We start from the raw sequence: 14,861 nt of genomic DNA, 5'->3' as shown, positions 1-14,861 counted from the left end.
TTTTCTTCTTCCCATCTTCTCAGAACAATTATGGTGAATTCGTTTATGTTGAATTCCAATTCTAGCATGAGCTAAATTTTCTTCTTTCTAGGAAAACGATGTAACCTAATTCCGAACTATGCTTGTTTGTCCATGCTAATTTAATGCAATTCTCTATTTGTTTATCTGATTTATTCTGAGTTTAATGCTTCTAATTAACTGGCCATTGATTAGATGATTATTAATCTTGTGATTTGCTATCGAAAGAGGGAATCATAGGGTAGATCTTGGATATTTCAGCATAGGTAAGTATAGAGATCGAAAGACTTGTATGAACCTGTGTAGTAATTAAATCATTGGTCTTATTGCGTTCTTGATTATTTAATTTGCATACTCTTGTGTGATTTGATAAACTAGAATCACTTCCAATTGACTATCGAAAGAGGCTTTTGGATGAATTAGAGTTTTGCTAATAGACAAAAGAGGTTTAAGTTAAATTAGCTGGATGAGAAAAGCATAGTGAAGAATTATGGTGAAATCGATTTCCTAGAAGGTTTCTTCCCCATTGAATTTGATCTTTGAAAGTCAGTTTTATTTTCTTTGCTTATTTCTCTTTGAGTTGATCTAAGTTTATTTGCAACTACAAAAACCTTAGCGATTCCTCTAGATAAAATTGAGATTAGTAAAATTTTGGTATTTGGCAAGAGTAAGGTACCAATCCCTGAGGACGATACTCTACTTATTACTTTACTATAAAACTACGATACTGTGCACTTGCAGTTTTGCACCGGTCAAGTAACACTCTTGTACAATCTTGAAATTCTATATAAAGTTGGCCTAGAAGACCAATGCAATGCACAATTTTGTTCACAAGTCTTAACAAATTGGAATATATATTTATATATATAATTTGTAAAATATAAATATTTATGAATGTAAATATATAATTATATAAACAGAATGCAGGGCGGGGTTGGGCCTTGCCCACCCCTCGCCTTCGCTAGGGAGCCAAAAGCCTTGATGGTGGCCCCTGCATCTAGTGAACAGTGGTTCACCCTACCCATGCTGAGGTGGGGCGAATGGGGGTGGGGCAGCAAGATGCAAGGTCATGCTGCCTACCCCTAGATCAGAGTTGGAGTCAGTCCAGCAACACCTCCAACTTTGTCTCTGACTCCGTTTTGTTGGAGTTGGATTTAGAATTGGATTTTCCGATTTTGGCTTAGTCCTAGTCTCTAACAATAGAACAATATGTTGTCAAGTTAATTGCAGTCTCCTATTTTGCCCTTCACTTAATTCTAGATGAAGGAAAAAGGGTTTGGAAATTTCAAAAGGGCCGTCACCTTATATTGGCTTCAAGCTTTAATGTATATACCGAAACAATAAGAAGAGCCATGGTACTTAAGAAAGGTTTTGGACTTGTGGATGATAGAAAAATAACATGATCAGGCCTTAGGATGGAAACATTAAGAGCTACAAAATTCAAGGAGAAGATGGTGTATACATCAAAACAAGAAAACAAGATTATGGAGCCGTTGCATAAAGTTGTATCAATATATGATGGAAGCCATTGCCACTACTAATGAAGGAATTTCTTGAAGACTTTTCAACGGTTGGAAATACACTTGTGTATGGAAAATCGCATCACTCAAGATATAGCACGTCTTTGATCTTTCCTTGTTGCTGCTCTGTAAATTTTCTTAACACCGGCTACTTACAATTTAAAAGTTTTTAAATAAATACCATCGCATGGCAAGAGCTTCTCAATGTTATAGAGAAAATTGTGTCTTCTCCTCATCTAAGTTCTATCATCTTCTTCATGGTATCAATAGCCAAAAGCTCTTGATTCCTCACCGACAAATGGCTGGTCTTTTACACTTTATATTTCTAATTTTTCAAATTTGATCTTGGCAGTTCCGACTTTAGGGGTTGTTTGGATGTTGAGATGGTTTCATCTCATCCCATCTCATCTCAACATCCAAACACTACTTTGAATATACACTTTTAAATTTCAAATTTTCAACTTCTTCATCTAATCATTACAATTTTATTAACTTAAAAAAAAAATCAACTTTTTCAAATTTCAAAATAAAAATAATATAAAAATTTATATTCTAACAATATTTTAACTTTATAATATTTTTATTCAACTTTTTCTCTCTCATTTCCCAAAACTCTATAAAACATTATAATTCAAACAATTTCACTACTATTCACAAATCATTTCTATATTATTCATAGATTTCTCATCTCATATCATTACTCAAGCATCCCCAAAGTTGAAATCCACCAATTATCTTATATGGTGCATGCAGATTCTACCCCTTATTCAAAATTTAAAGTTGATGCATCATCTCATCAATGGTGCACAATATCCACCATTCTCGTTGATGATGAGAAAGAATTTGTCAACCCAAGTTTTTAAAGAATGGAGTTCCACTGATGTTGTTTCTAGGAGCTATATTATTGAGACATTAACAGAGGAAGTCGTGTGGCATACTCTTTGCAGGAGCACTGCCCGAGAGGTTTGGCAATGCCTTGAAGAAACTTACCTTCAAGCCCCCTAAGAACGAGAAGCTCAATAAAACGACAACTAAGAAAAGGAAAATGCTATGATTCCCAAATGTGCCAACTCATGTATTTTAAATTTTATTATTATTATTATTATTATTATTATTATTATTATTATTATTTAATGATTAAAGAAGTGACTATTAGTGAATTTATATTTTATTTATTTTTTCTCAATAATTAAGGATGTTTAAAAAATGCTCAAAAGAAAAAAAAAATCATTTACACTAGTATGCATATTTGGAGTGCAAGTGCATCGTAGCTTTGTCCAAATACCCAAATCTAATTCCATTTCACACAGTGACTATCTCGTGCGATTCAAGTTGACATGTGATAATCTTGCTGCAATTCTGAAGCATATATCAGATGAAGGCAAAACTGCGTGATTGTCTCATTGTCTTGATAAAACTAGGACACTTTCGTTACTACTATGATGTCTTAGTCACCATTTCCAACTTACAATCAATTTATTTCTTCTTTGCAAGCTTACGGGTTCACAACCAAACCAAAATTTGGCATTTGTTGGACAGAATTTGTAACACCACGAACTTTGTAAGGAGTTTTTACTTTGCCATTTATTTGAGGTTATTATTTTATGTGGTGCTTTACGTTAGAAATCGGGCTTTAGGTTACTATAAGGTTTTTCATTCGAACCCATTGTTAAGGTTTACATTTTGAGGCTAGATGCAACACCCCCAATCCTCACTTGGATTTGATGGAGATTGAAGTGTAAGGATATGCAATACAAAATTACATACCCTCATATATGACAAATAAGAATGCAATGTACTTAGTATACTTCTAGCAGCATGTAATAACTGCAACGAAATTTAAGTGATTCAATATAATTATATTACCACAAATTAATCACAGCAAAATTTAAGTGATTCAATATAATTATAGTACTAAAACAATTAATACCCCAACTTCAAATTAAGTAGAAAATACATCTTGCTAAAGGTTTGCCAAGAAAGGTATAAACTGAAACATAACATAGTCAAGGAGTATCAAGTCCTTGTTACAAAACAATAACATGACATGTCCTCAGCTAAAATAATCAGAAAAATTAAACCATCTCTTTTCTTTTCTTGATGGTAGCCAAAACCATCAATGGAAACATCACGATCAACTCCATCTTTCTATCTGGGTCGGGCTCATCCTCAATTAACTTCATCCAAGATGCTTTCTTCAACACCATCCTACCTAGGAGAAATCGGCTTTGTCGAGACTTCTACCATTTTGGAGATATGGTAGTTGGGGACTACTACAGTGAGATTCTTTGAAATCTCAATAATTTAACAATCAATATATACAGAAATAATATAAACATGATAGATAAGGAGATGTTTTTTAATAATGTTGTGATTTTTTTTAAAATATGTAAGGGTATTTAAAAAAAAAAAAAAAGACCAAATCCCCTTATCGACACCCATCCTCGAGCTACACCCTCGGTACGTGTAGCACCACTCATAATCTATTTTGCTCTCCAAGGCACTCGCCTAGAGGCGAGTACTTTTGCCCTCCATGGGACCCACATGGGGGCAAGCTTCATGGCCATTCATGATGTAAAGTTGAGGTGACGAGCTCTTCACAGTGCTCGTTGAGATGGGAAGCATTGTGCTTCATCCAAGTTGCTCACTTGGGTGGCAAGCATTTTTTCCCTCTGTAGTGCTCACCCGGTGGGTAGTACTTTTGCTATAACAGTCTGGTTAAATATTTCTAGGGAGGAACATGGATGATATTATTGGGCCTAAATTTGTATTAATGGTCCAATAATTTGGGAAGCCCAATTAATGTTATTAGATAATTTTGAATAGGCTACATACCCAAAGTTTTATTATGTTGGATTATGGGGTTATCTTGGCTCAATAATTAGGTCAAGTCCTACTTAATATTTATGGGCCAAGGGGGCCCTATTTAACGGGTATTGGGCTCAAAAAATTATTTAAAACTCAAAAGTATTTACTAGATGAGTTGAACTTATTTTGGACTGAAGACCGAGCCCATTGGAATCTATTAAATACGTGGCCCTTGAAATTATAGGAGACCTTAATTGGACTCATTAAATGGGTCAACCCTTTTATGAAGCCTACACCCAAGACCCTGAACCCGACCCATGTATAATATGTATATAAGAAATGATAAACTATCAACTAATTTACTACTCTTAAACTACTATTGAATAAAGTAATATTTTTTTAAAATTTGATTTTGATTTGATGTATCTAAAATTTGAAAAAATTATATTTTATGAAGAAGTAGTAGATAAATTGTAGATGGGTGGTTACAAATATCATTGCTCTATGTATATATAGAACACGTTAGACCCCATGTATTGATAGCCTCTTTCAAGCTCTAGGGTTGCCGCAACCACTCCATGGTTTCTCTCCAGCAAGCATCCTTCACTCAAGCCACAATAGGTTGAAAACCACCACTTCAGCTGCAGATTAGCCTTTCTCAAGCCACATTAAAGCCTCACACGGCAAGCCCCTCTCCCTAGTGTATTGAAGCCAAGCCACCAATGGAAAGAACCTAACAACAGACGCTACAGCACCAAGGACCGCAAGCTTTTCCCTTCACGTAGCACCGCCTAGTGTAAATGTAGCCAAGCTTAATATGTATTTTTATTCAAGTTTGCAAGTGAGGGTGGCCAATGGGGTTAAAGTTCTAAATAAGGGAAGTTGTGAAGAGGTAATTACAACTCAATGGGCCAAATTCACAGCACCTTTCCATGTTTTATCATTAGGGGTTGTGATATTGTTTTAGGGGTCCAATGGTTGAAGACCTTGGGTCCCATTAACTGGGGTTTCAGTAGCATGTCGATAAGTTTTTGTGTGGGTAAAGTGAAGATGTCTCTACAAGGGTTAAATTCTGATAATGTAAATGTTCAATGCTCTCTTGTCGTGGATGTGCCTCTTTCAAGACCTATGCCCTTGTTGAATGGTCTTGGCGATCACTTACAAATCAATAAGAAGATCATTACAAGTCCTTATGCTAAAAGTGGACATCACAAGGAAATGAACACTCCATCTGTTGCCAAGCATGAGGCACCCCATAGTGCATGTTTGGGTGGTGAGTACTTTTACTCCGTATGTTGCTCGCTAAAGTACATTCATATTCCTTCACATTGCTCACCACCCATGTTGCATCTACGAGGTACAAAAGCAGTTGCCCCCTTGCAAGCACCACAGAGAACTCTACAAAGTGCTCACAACCAAGCGAGCACCACGGAGAGATCTTCTGTACAAGGTACTCTGGGAATTAGAGATGATGAAGAAACTTTGTGCAATCACCAAAAAAATCTCATTCTTAGGCCATGACGCCCATCTAACTATCAGGGCAAACAAATGAAAAACTCCATCAGATATCCAGATCCAAACAACAAATAAAATCCAAAAATAGCTAATGACCTCAAAGAGACTATAAAGCAAAAACCAAAAATAAAGTTTAGATCAAGCCCACATCCTAGATTCAATACTATTTTACTCAAAGAGAAAAGAACCAGTAATGCAACAAAACACAAAGACCAAATAAATCATCAATAGACTATGGAACAAGTAAAGCAATAATCAACGAATAAGGGGAGGGTTTTCTATAACCCACAATTTTTGTAGCACATATCTAGAAGAAAGACAAGGTCGAGCAACACCACCAAATCACATAATTAATCATTAAAAAAAATTGAAGTTAGATCAAGCCCAAAAGTTAGGGTTTTTTTGCCTCCTAAGAGATAAGACACAAGCAATGCATTGAGAAACAACAAATGGGTGTGAGAGACAACAACAATCCACAATATTACAATTCATGATCTCGTAATTATAGTCTAAAACAAAACATTCCCAATAGAGATATTCATAAAAAAAATGCAAAGAACATATTTTCGAAACATGCAACCCAAAACGTATGCTAGTGGAGAGAGAGAGAGAGAGAGAGAGAGAGAGAGAGAGAGAGAGAGAGAGAGAGAGAGAGAGAGAGAGAGAGAGAGAGAGAGATGAAAAACCTTCCCTAAACATGTTATTGCAGTTGTGGGGTAGTGAGGTACCACTTGGAGGAGATAAATTGAACCTTTCTTTTGCAGTAAGAAAGAGCATAATCAAATGTGGGTGGGAGAGTCTTAGCAAGGGAGGCTGAGTGTGAATGTGATGGTTGGGGCTCTTGTATGAGGAGATGCAGCTCTTGTAATTTTAGGGGTTAATGGTCGAGGAAGTGTCAAGAGACAACCATTATCAAATGGTTGTCTCCCTTACCAACCAATGCCTCATGGTCTATAAATAGGGGTCATTTGTGCACAATCAAAGCACTTGCAAACTTATTTATTCATCACCAACTTATGGGACAAATATCCTTAAGAGACTGTCAACATTTTGCCCAAACTCTTTCCATTTTTATTATATATAATTCTACAATGGTATCAAGAGCCTGGTCATGACACAGGGGTTGTTTTCTCACATATGAAATACTATCAATAGGCAAGTGCTTGATTTGGCAACCACACTTGCATATTACAAAATCTTTAGAGACTCTCGGCTTTAAGGGAAAAACTTTTCCAATTCATGATGGGAGGCCTCGAGTATACTAGGAATCTTCAAAATCTAGTAACAAGATACTACTTTGAAGTAAATTATTGGAATAGTTTCACACGAAGAAGAAATTCTATACTGCCCGAAACAAAGAATTCAAGAAAATTTTCAAACACTGTTCCGAGAGGTCGCCAAAGTCACTCACCACCACCGAGATTCAAAAACATTGGGGACATGTTAGAACTTGAGTCATCTAAGTTTTATAGACTTTGAAATGTCCCTACGTAAGGAAGAAGAAGAAGGCTATGTTGGTCGACGGTTAGGAAGATTCAAATAATTCTTGGGTAAACGACATTGTCATTTTACCACTCAAAGCAACAACTTTTGGCCACTTCAAAGAATCTAGATTCTATACTAAACGATGACGTTACAAATAAGGTACCAAATGACATCATTTTGAGGATCTTGGAAGTTGCTTGAAAGAAGTAGCACGATGTCATTTTGGACACACCAAACGATGTTGTTTCGTTTGGACCAAGCCTTCACCAAACAAAGCCAATATGGGCCTTGCCTCCAGCCCACTTTGTTGAAGCCAATGGGCTTGTAAGGGACTTGACCTAAGCCCAAGCCCCAGTCACCAGCCCACAAGCCGACCCACAACTAGAAATAGCGCGCTGAGCCAAAGACCGAGCCATGTACGGAGCTATTATTAGCCAATTTTCTACTCTTGGACTCGATTTAAGCTGCCTAAACCACCTAACTTGGTTTTTTTGAACTAGTTCATACCATTTTTGGTGTTTTTGGCCGTTCTACGTCATTTCAAGCCTAATCTGGTCCATTCAAAAGCCGTTGCACTGCTAATTTTGTGCCAAAACACAGTGGGGCACCTATTGGTCAAAACTATCGCTAAAAGTTTCTTGAAAGATGTGACACCTCCAACCCCTACTTGGGATGGAACAAAGACTTGGAACATCAGGACATGCAATGCAAGGCTACATACCCCTCATTTATGACAATTAATACGCAATGTACCTAGCATAATAGTATGCAATAATTACAACGGAATAAGTCATTTCATAAAACGTTGTACCGGAATAAAACTAATATCCCAACTTCATTCATAGCTTTAAATTGTACATCATAGTAATGGACTTATCTAGCTCTTAGTTACACTTTAACATTACAAGTATTGTCTTCAAATGCCTTTTACTAATAAGGAAATCATTAAAGCATCTTTCTAATATCTGCTATTGAATATGAGTAGTTTCCAAGTAAATCACAACCAGCTTCAGTCTCTTCTTCGAGTCGGGCTCATCTCAATCTTCCTCTTCTAAATAACCTTAATCATCATCCAAGTTGGTAATTTTCGGCCCTGCTAAAAGTTCTACAATTATGAGGGGAATGGTAGTTGGGACTACAACAGTGAGATTTCATGAAATCTCAGCAAATTAAACCAAAAATATATACAGACATAATGTAAGCATGTATAAGGTAAACCATGAACATGATACATAAGCATGAATATGAATTTTGACCGAAAACATATTTTGTCCTATATGTATTCTTTCCTTTTCAAAAACATTGATCTTGTGACCATGTAACAAAGTAACAATGTAACAAAATATCACAGTTCCATTTCTTATTGATCTCTTGTAATCTTATTCAATATAACAATGTGAGTGGATACTTCACTGCTTCTTAAGCATCATGGGCTCCCTACTAGTTACTGCATCACGTCACCAACCCTTTGATTATGTGAGTACATTTAATTAAATAAGATGCGGTAATTCACAATTTGCCTATGCCGCATTTACAATATGATATGGCAGTTCACAATTCGCCTTCCATCACATTTTCAATGTGTTGCACCAACTAGCATTTGGTACTACTTCACTTTGAAATCCTTTAAAAAAAACTCATTCGAAGTTCGTTGACTGTACTTTGTCAACCTAAGGGTTACCACTCTAATTGAGACACTCCAAAGTGGACAGAAGAGTTTCTCTAAGATATTCTCCCATCCTAGCATTTGGTATCTTGAAAAGAACTTTTTTTTCCCTTTTAATGCATAATATGAAAACATGTGACATGTGACTTGTGATGAAACCATGTAATGTAATAATGTCATGTACTTATAATATATAAAAAGTATGCATCACGTGTATAGCTTGAAATCATTAGAACATTACAAAACATATGCATAAACATAACATATGAAAGCTCAACAGGGCATATTACATCTTTTCAAAACTCCAAACATGTCATTTGAACCAACGATTTTAGCAAGTATCATTTGAACATAACATGAATATACAAGCTAAAAATTAATCATAACATGAGACAAGTAGCAATTCAATAATCCAATTTAAGCAACTAAAATGCAAAGTTTACATATAAACGTAAGTACATTATCCAAAAGTAAGTTAGAAGCCAACTTACAAATTTTTACTTGCTTAAATAATATAATCTCCATGGGTTGAAATAAAAATGTACTAATGTTAAAGAGATTCTCAATTGAAACATAAAGGATTACAAAACTCTAAACTTATTAAACCTAGAGAGATTTCACTTTAACCCCTTAACTCTTAAAGATTGCACATTAAGCTCTAAACCTTCAATATTGCCATTTGACCCCAAATTTCTTCAAGCTTAACAAACAAGCTTCATGTAGCATCCATGCTAGACCCATTTCCAACCTCAAGATGTGATCTCTCATACATTAAACTGAAGGAAATGCTAAATAGGAAACCTTTGATCCCAATCATTCAATAAATGCACCTTAACCTAATTTCACACTTGAAATCACCCAAAATTAAGTACTTGATTTAACTCTAGAAAATGACTCCAAAAATATTTTCATCCTCTTGATTCACACAACTTATGACCAAATTTAAGAGAAATCATCCTCCAAGGTACATACCTTGCTTTCCTTGTACTTCTGACTCGTAAAATATATCAAAGTTAGTTAAAGTAACTAACTTTCCTCATAGATCTAAACCAAGCAAATTATTTACAAAACTTAATCTGAGTCCTTACACTTCATAGATCATCCATAAAAATCCAACATCTAGGAGATCAACCTCAAATCAACAATATTTAATCACCAAGATACTAATTGAGGCATGTATTAACTCTAGATGGTATTATAAACCCTAATACCTTGAATCTCATGCAAGAACCTTTCATTCACATAACAAACTCCATTTCTAAGCTTATAAAAGATCTTAATACACCGTTGAAGTCTTATATGATTTTTATCAAGTTTAGGCTCAAACTAACAACACTGCTTTTAATCAAAACCTAGAGCCATCATAAACACCACGAATCGACTTCCTTCTTTCAAAAAATGATTCCATTAGATCACTAACACAACCCCCTAATATCTATTGAGAAAATAATTAGAGAAATATTACTCACAAACTTGAAAACCTTGAAGAGGAGGCTCAGTTTGCACTGTTCTACCAACAGCTGTTGGGTTTAACCATTTTTGTGTGATTTGCTCTTGATTTGAATGTGGTGTGGCTGAAACTTTGTGTGTGTACGTGAATTGAGCGAAAAAGAAGAGAAAATCAAGGAACTAAGTGATTTTTGTGTGCCCCCTAAAAATAGAAGATAAGGGGGGTATTTTATACTAAAATTTTCCCTAACTCTCTGTCTCCCTTGCTTTAGTTTTATTGCCAAGTGGATGGCTTTAGATCTTGGCTACTGCATGATGGACTAGTGGCGCATAGCAGAACTTACCTTATGTATGTTGGATAGGTGGTGCATAGTAGAACTTTAGCTGGGGTATAGCAGAACTTAGCTGATGCATGTTAGACAAGTGACACACAATTGTAGTTTCTCATGTTCCATTAATGACTCTTCATAATGCTGTGCAATTTCCCACTAGCTCCATTAATGACTCTCCTTAAATGCTATACAATTTACCATGAGCTCTATTAATGACCTTTCATAAATGCTCTATCAACCATCACTAAGCTTTAAATGCTTGAGTGTTATTGGGTGATGGTGGGCCGCAATAGATGGAACCCTAAAGGGCGGATTTTGGCCATCTCATTGTCTTCCATTTCTCACATTTGTCCAGCTTTCTTGTGAGAATAAGCAAGATTTGACCTTAACAATTACACTTACCAAAAGCCCCTAATCTTATTGGTGATATGGGTAGCACACTAAGCTAGGGCATGGGGAACAAAAATCTGAAAAGTGTTTTTTGAAAGAATCCCTTTGACAAGTGGCATTGGTCCTTGGAAATCTAAAATCTCCTTCATCTTCCTCACAAGTGGTCCTCTCCTAGGAAACCTAAGAACACTTTGCATGTGTGCCTAGTGGCACTACCCGAAACCCCATAATGCCTTCTTCATGATTATCCTCTTGGAAAACTTAAGAGTTTCACATGAATATGGCACCAAGTGGCATGCTCTGCCATTAATGAAACTTTTCTCTTACTACCTAATCATTGCTTCCTTGATGATGTAAGAAACATCCATGCATGGGTGCCATGTGGTGCCTTCTCTTGATTAGCCAAACCTTCCATGCTTTCCATCATTAGACCCTTTTTTAAAATTCAAAAAGTCCCTTGCATGTGTGCCATGTGGCACCCTCTTCACTCTAGCCAAAAATGGCTTCTTCCCTTTCTCATTATGGCTTTGACGAAAATGGAAGCAACACACAAAGTAGTAACAAGTGGGCAAAACACAATGCATGAGCAAAAGTTTAATTTTACATTGTATGAATGATCATATCATTCCTTTCTTTGAAAACTATGAAATTGCCAAGGTATTTACAAGATACCAAAAATATGAAATTGTACTTTGTTATTAGTGATATAGAATTAATCAGTTATAATAATGCTGATTTTGGAAGTGATGTAGATGATAAAAAATCTACAAGTGGATATTTCTATATGCTGGAACAATAGTTCCTAGGTTAAGTAAGAAATAGGGTTGTATTGCTAAGTCTACTATAGAAGCAGAATATATTGCTTGTAGTACTATAATGAGTAATGTTGTGTGGATGAAACGCTTTATTAAAAGCTTAGATTTGTGTACATCCACAGAATCAATAGTGTGTTTTGTGATAATCAATCTATCATCTCATTGATAAATTAAAAGTGGAACATAAAGTTCCAAAGGAAAATACAATGAGTAATGTTGTGTGGATGAAACGCTTTATTAAAAGCTTAGATTTGTGTACATCCACAGAATCAATAGTGTGTTTTGTGATAATCAATCTATCATCTCATTGATAAATTAAAAGTGGAACATAAAGTTCCAAAGGAAAATACATTGATATGCATTATCGCTATATTTAGGATGGTAGCACTAGATGTGCATTATCTCATTAATGTGAATTATCACATTAATGTGCATTATCACTAGATGTGAGGTTAAGGTTAATTTTATTTCTTCGATTGAAATGCTAGTAGATCCAATGACCAAAGAGTTGTCTCTAGAGAAATTCAAAGAATGTGTGTTGAGAATGGGCTTGAAAGATACATAGATAAAGTAACCTCATGGTTAATATGCATAACTCAGGAAATTTTGGAGAGGCCTAGATAAATGGAGTTATGATGATTTACCCAAATAAAAGATTTGGTTATTTGTAAAGTTGCTGATAAGGTAATCAAGGAAAACCTCATGAATGGCCTTAGGGTGAGTACTTAATACAATTTCAGTGTAGGTTAATTAACCAAGTAAATGGTTGATTATTTGTAAAATCGTTGGTAAGATGATTATGAAAAACCTCAAGAATAATCTTTAGAGGAAGTATTTAAAAAAAAACATTCAGCATAGATCAATACATGTATTATGTATAAAGCTGAAGTCATCAATTATGACAAGTACAGTAATTCAATCATGGAGAATTGATGTTGTTGATTAAAGTTTTGGTAAAATGAAGTCACTCCTAATATGTGGCCATTGGGATCACATATGGTAAAGGGTGTGGTTAGATAAAGTGATAACAAAAGCGTACACATATAGAGGCTTGTCATGCTCTGACGCCAATCTATAGGAGTAAGAGATAGGAGTAAGAGTTGAGTAGTCGAAAGCTTGTATTAGTACCAAGGCTTGTCATCACCGTTTTTGTGTGATCAAATAGGAAATGTAATTTTAAAAGGTGTGATCGCACCAAATGGTGGACCCCTTACAATACATCATCCATAGTGATGGTTCCCATTAGAGTGATGTTGAGGAAGTATTAAGAGACACAACCATTTGATTTGGTTAAATGGTTGTCACTTACCAATGGTTGTACCCATTGCCAACCAGTGCCTCGTGGGGTCTATAAATAGGGCCCATTTGTACACAATCAATGCAATTAGAAACTCCTCTGTCCATCACCAACTTGAAAGACAAATACTCCCATGAGAGTGTCACCATTTCGCCAAAACTCGGTCCATTTTCGTTCTATATAATCTACAACTCTTTATTTTTCTCATTATAGTTCCATGAGCCAGTGTTGCTTTGAGGTTTGATGTTGATAGGAAGCAAAAAGCTTGACACCGAAAGGAAAGAAGACCAAGCTAAAATGAAAGAAAGTTGGAGTTGCAATCAGGATGGCGTAAGGGTACGACATCATACTTGCTCCCTGAATTGAACTAGTCTTAGTTTGAAAAAAGCTACCTATCTGACACGCACTGAGCTACTCTTAATTTGAAAAAGTAGCATGTCTTAAAACATTTATAAACAATTGATTTTAAGGGTAAAAATAGCATACTAAAATCATATGATTAAAAATAGTGGTTCGCTTTATAATTTAACCCCAAATGTTAAGGCAAAATGAGATAAAAATCTGAAGAAGAAGTCTGAATGAAGGCAAATTGGGGGACGGATTGTGCACCAATTCCTCCTATACTTTTTAATAAAATGATGCACTTTTATTTTGAAGGAGTGAATTGAGTTTTGGAAGGGAAAAAAAATCACCTACTCATCTTCTCCGCTTTCGTTCTCTTTCTGCATTCTCCTCCATTCTTCTCTGCGTTCCTTCTCTCTCTCCGCAAACAGGTGAATTCCAAGTAAAAATTAATGGAGCAATATATACTTTTGGGATTTTAGCCTTTTAGGTAACTAATGCGGTATAGTTGAAGTACTCTGCATCACACCTTGGGCAAAATTATTAGGATCTTCATCTTACTTTGGTGAATCAACTCATTCATGCATATATGAGGGACAAGGGTATTCCAATTTCTCCTTGATAAAAGCTCTTTTTTCTACTCTGAGAAGTCTGAATTTACTACTACTAAAACCCTTTAAGTTGGCTTATTTGTTTTTACGAGGAGGAGAAAGGCAGGGTGGACATCTTTTTCTTCCACGCAATTTTGCCTCTAACAATCTCTTCACTTTTACACTCACCTTGAGTTTGCAGGAGATGTGTATGGTGCCTTCTCAAAGGAGTCCATAAGTCCATTATTTTCGAGAATTTCTGATACAAGAGAAAATCCATTGAGTAGAATATGTCATCAATTTGTTTCAATTTTTCTTTCAGAACTCCATCATCTTCAGGGCAGTATCGAGAGGGAAACCCAAGGACGAACGAGATGTGTTTGCGTGGGCTGGTGAAATATCCTGGCTCTCCATCATCACTTGCAGTTTCTCTTGTTCCTTCTCTCTTGTTTCTCTTGTGAAAATAGGGTGTAAAGATGGGAGGGGAGATAGAGGGGAGATGAAAATGGTTTCTCTTTTTCTCTTTCTTGTTGTGAAATTGAGAACAAGGAAGACGAATGTAGTGTTTCTTCTTTTTTGTTCATATTTTTCTTTCTTCGTTTTTATTTTTTTATAAAAAAAATCCTAACATTCC

The 14,861-nt window shown here is 35.7% G+C and overlaps 1 long non-coding RNA gene across 1 annotated transcript; it reads right to left on the bottom strand.

Annotated features, from left to right (window-relative positions):
• Positions 1–8,159: 8,159 nt before the first annotated feature.
• LOC122304107 lies at positions 8,160–10,651 on the bottom strand. The gene is made up of 2 exons (XR_006240914.1): positions 10,482–10,651; positions 8,160–8,439 (listed from the first exon to the last, which is right to left on the bottom strand). It is a non-coding gene; the product is annotated as an uncharacterized LOC122304107 (long non-coding RNA).
• Between the last annotated feature and the right edge of the window lie 4,210 nt (positions 10,652–14,861).

This window comes from Carya illinoinensis, chromosome 3, assembly GCF_018687715.1.
Source record: "Carya illinoinensis cultivar Pawnee chromosome 3, C.illinoinensisPawnee_v1, whole genome shotgun sequence".
NCBI classification, from domain to species: domain Eukaryota; kingdom Viridiplantae; phylum Streptophyta; class Magnoliopsida; order Fagales; family Juglandaceae; genus Carya; species Carya illinoinensis.
The sequence above is the reverse complement of the archived record's forward strand: the minus strand, read 5'-3'. Positions and strand labels throughout refer to the sequence as shown.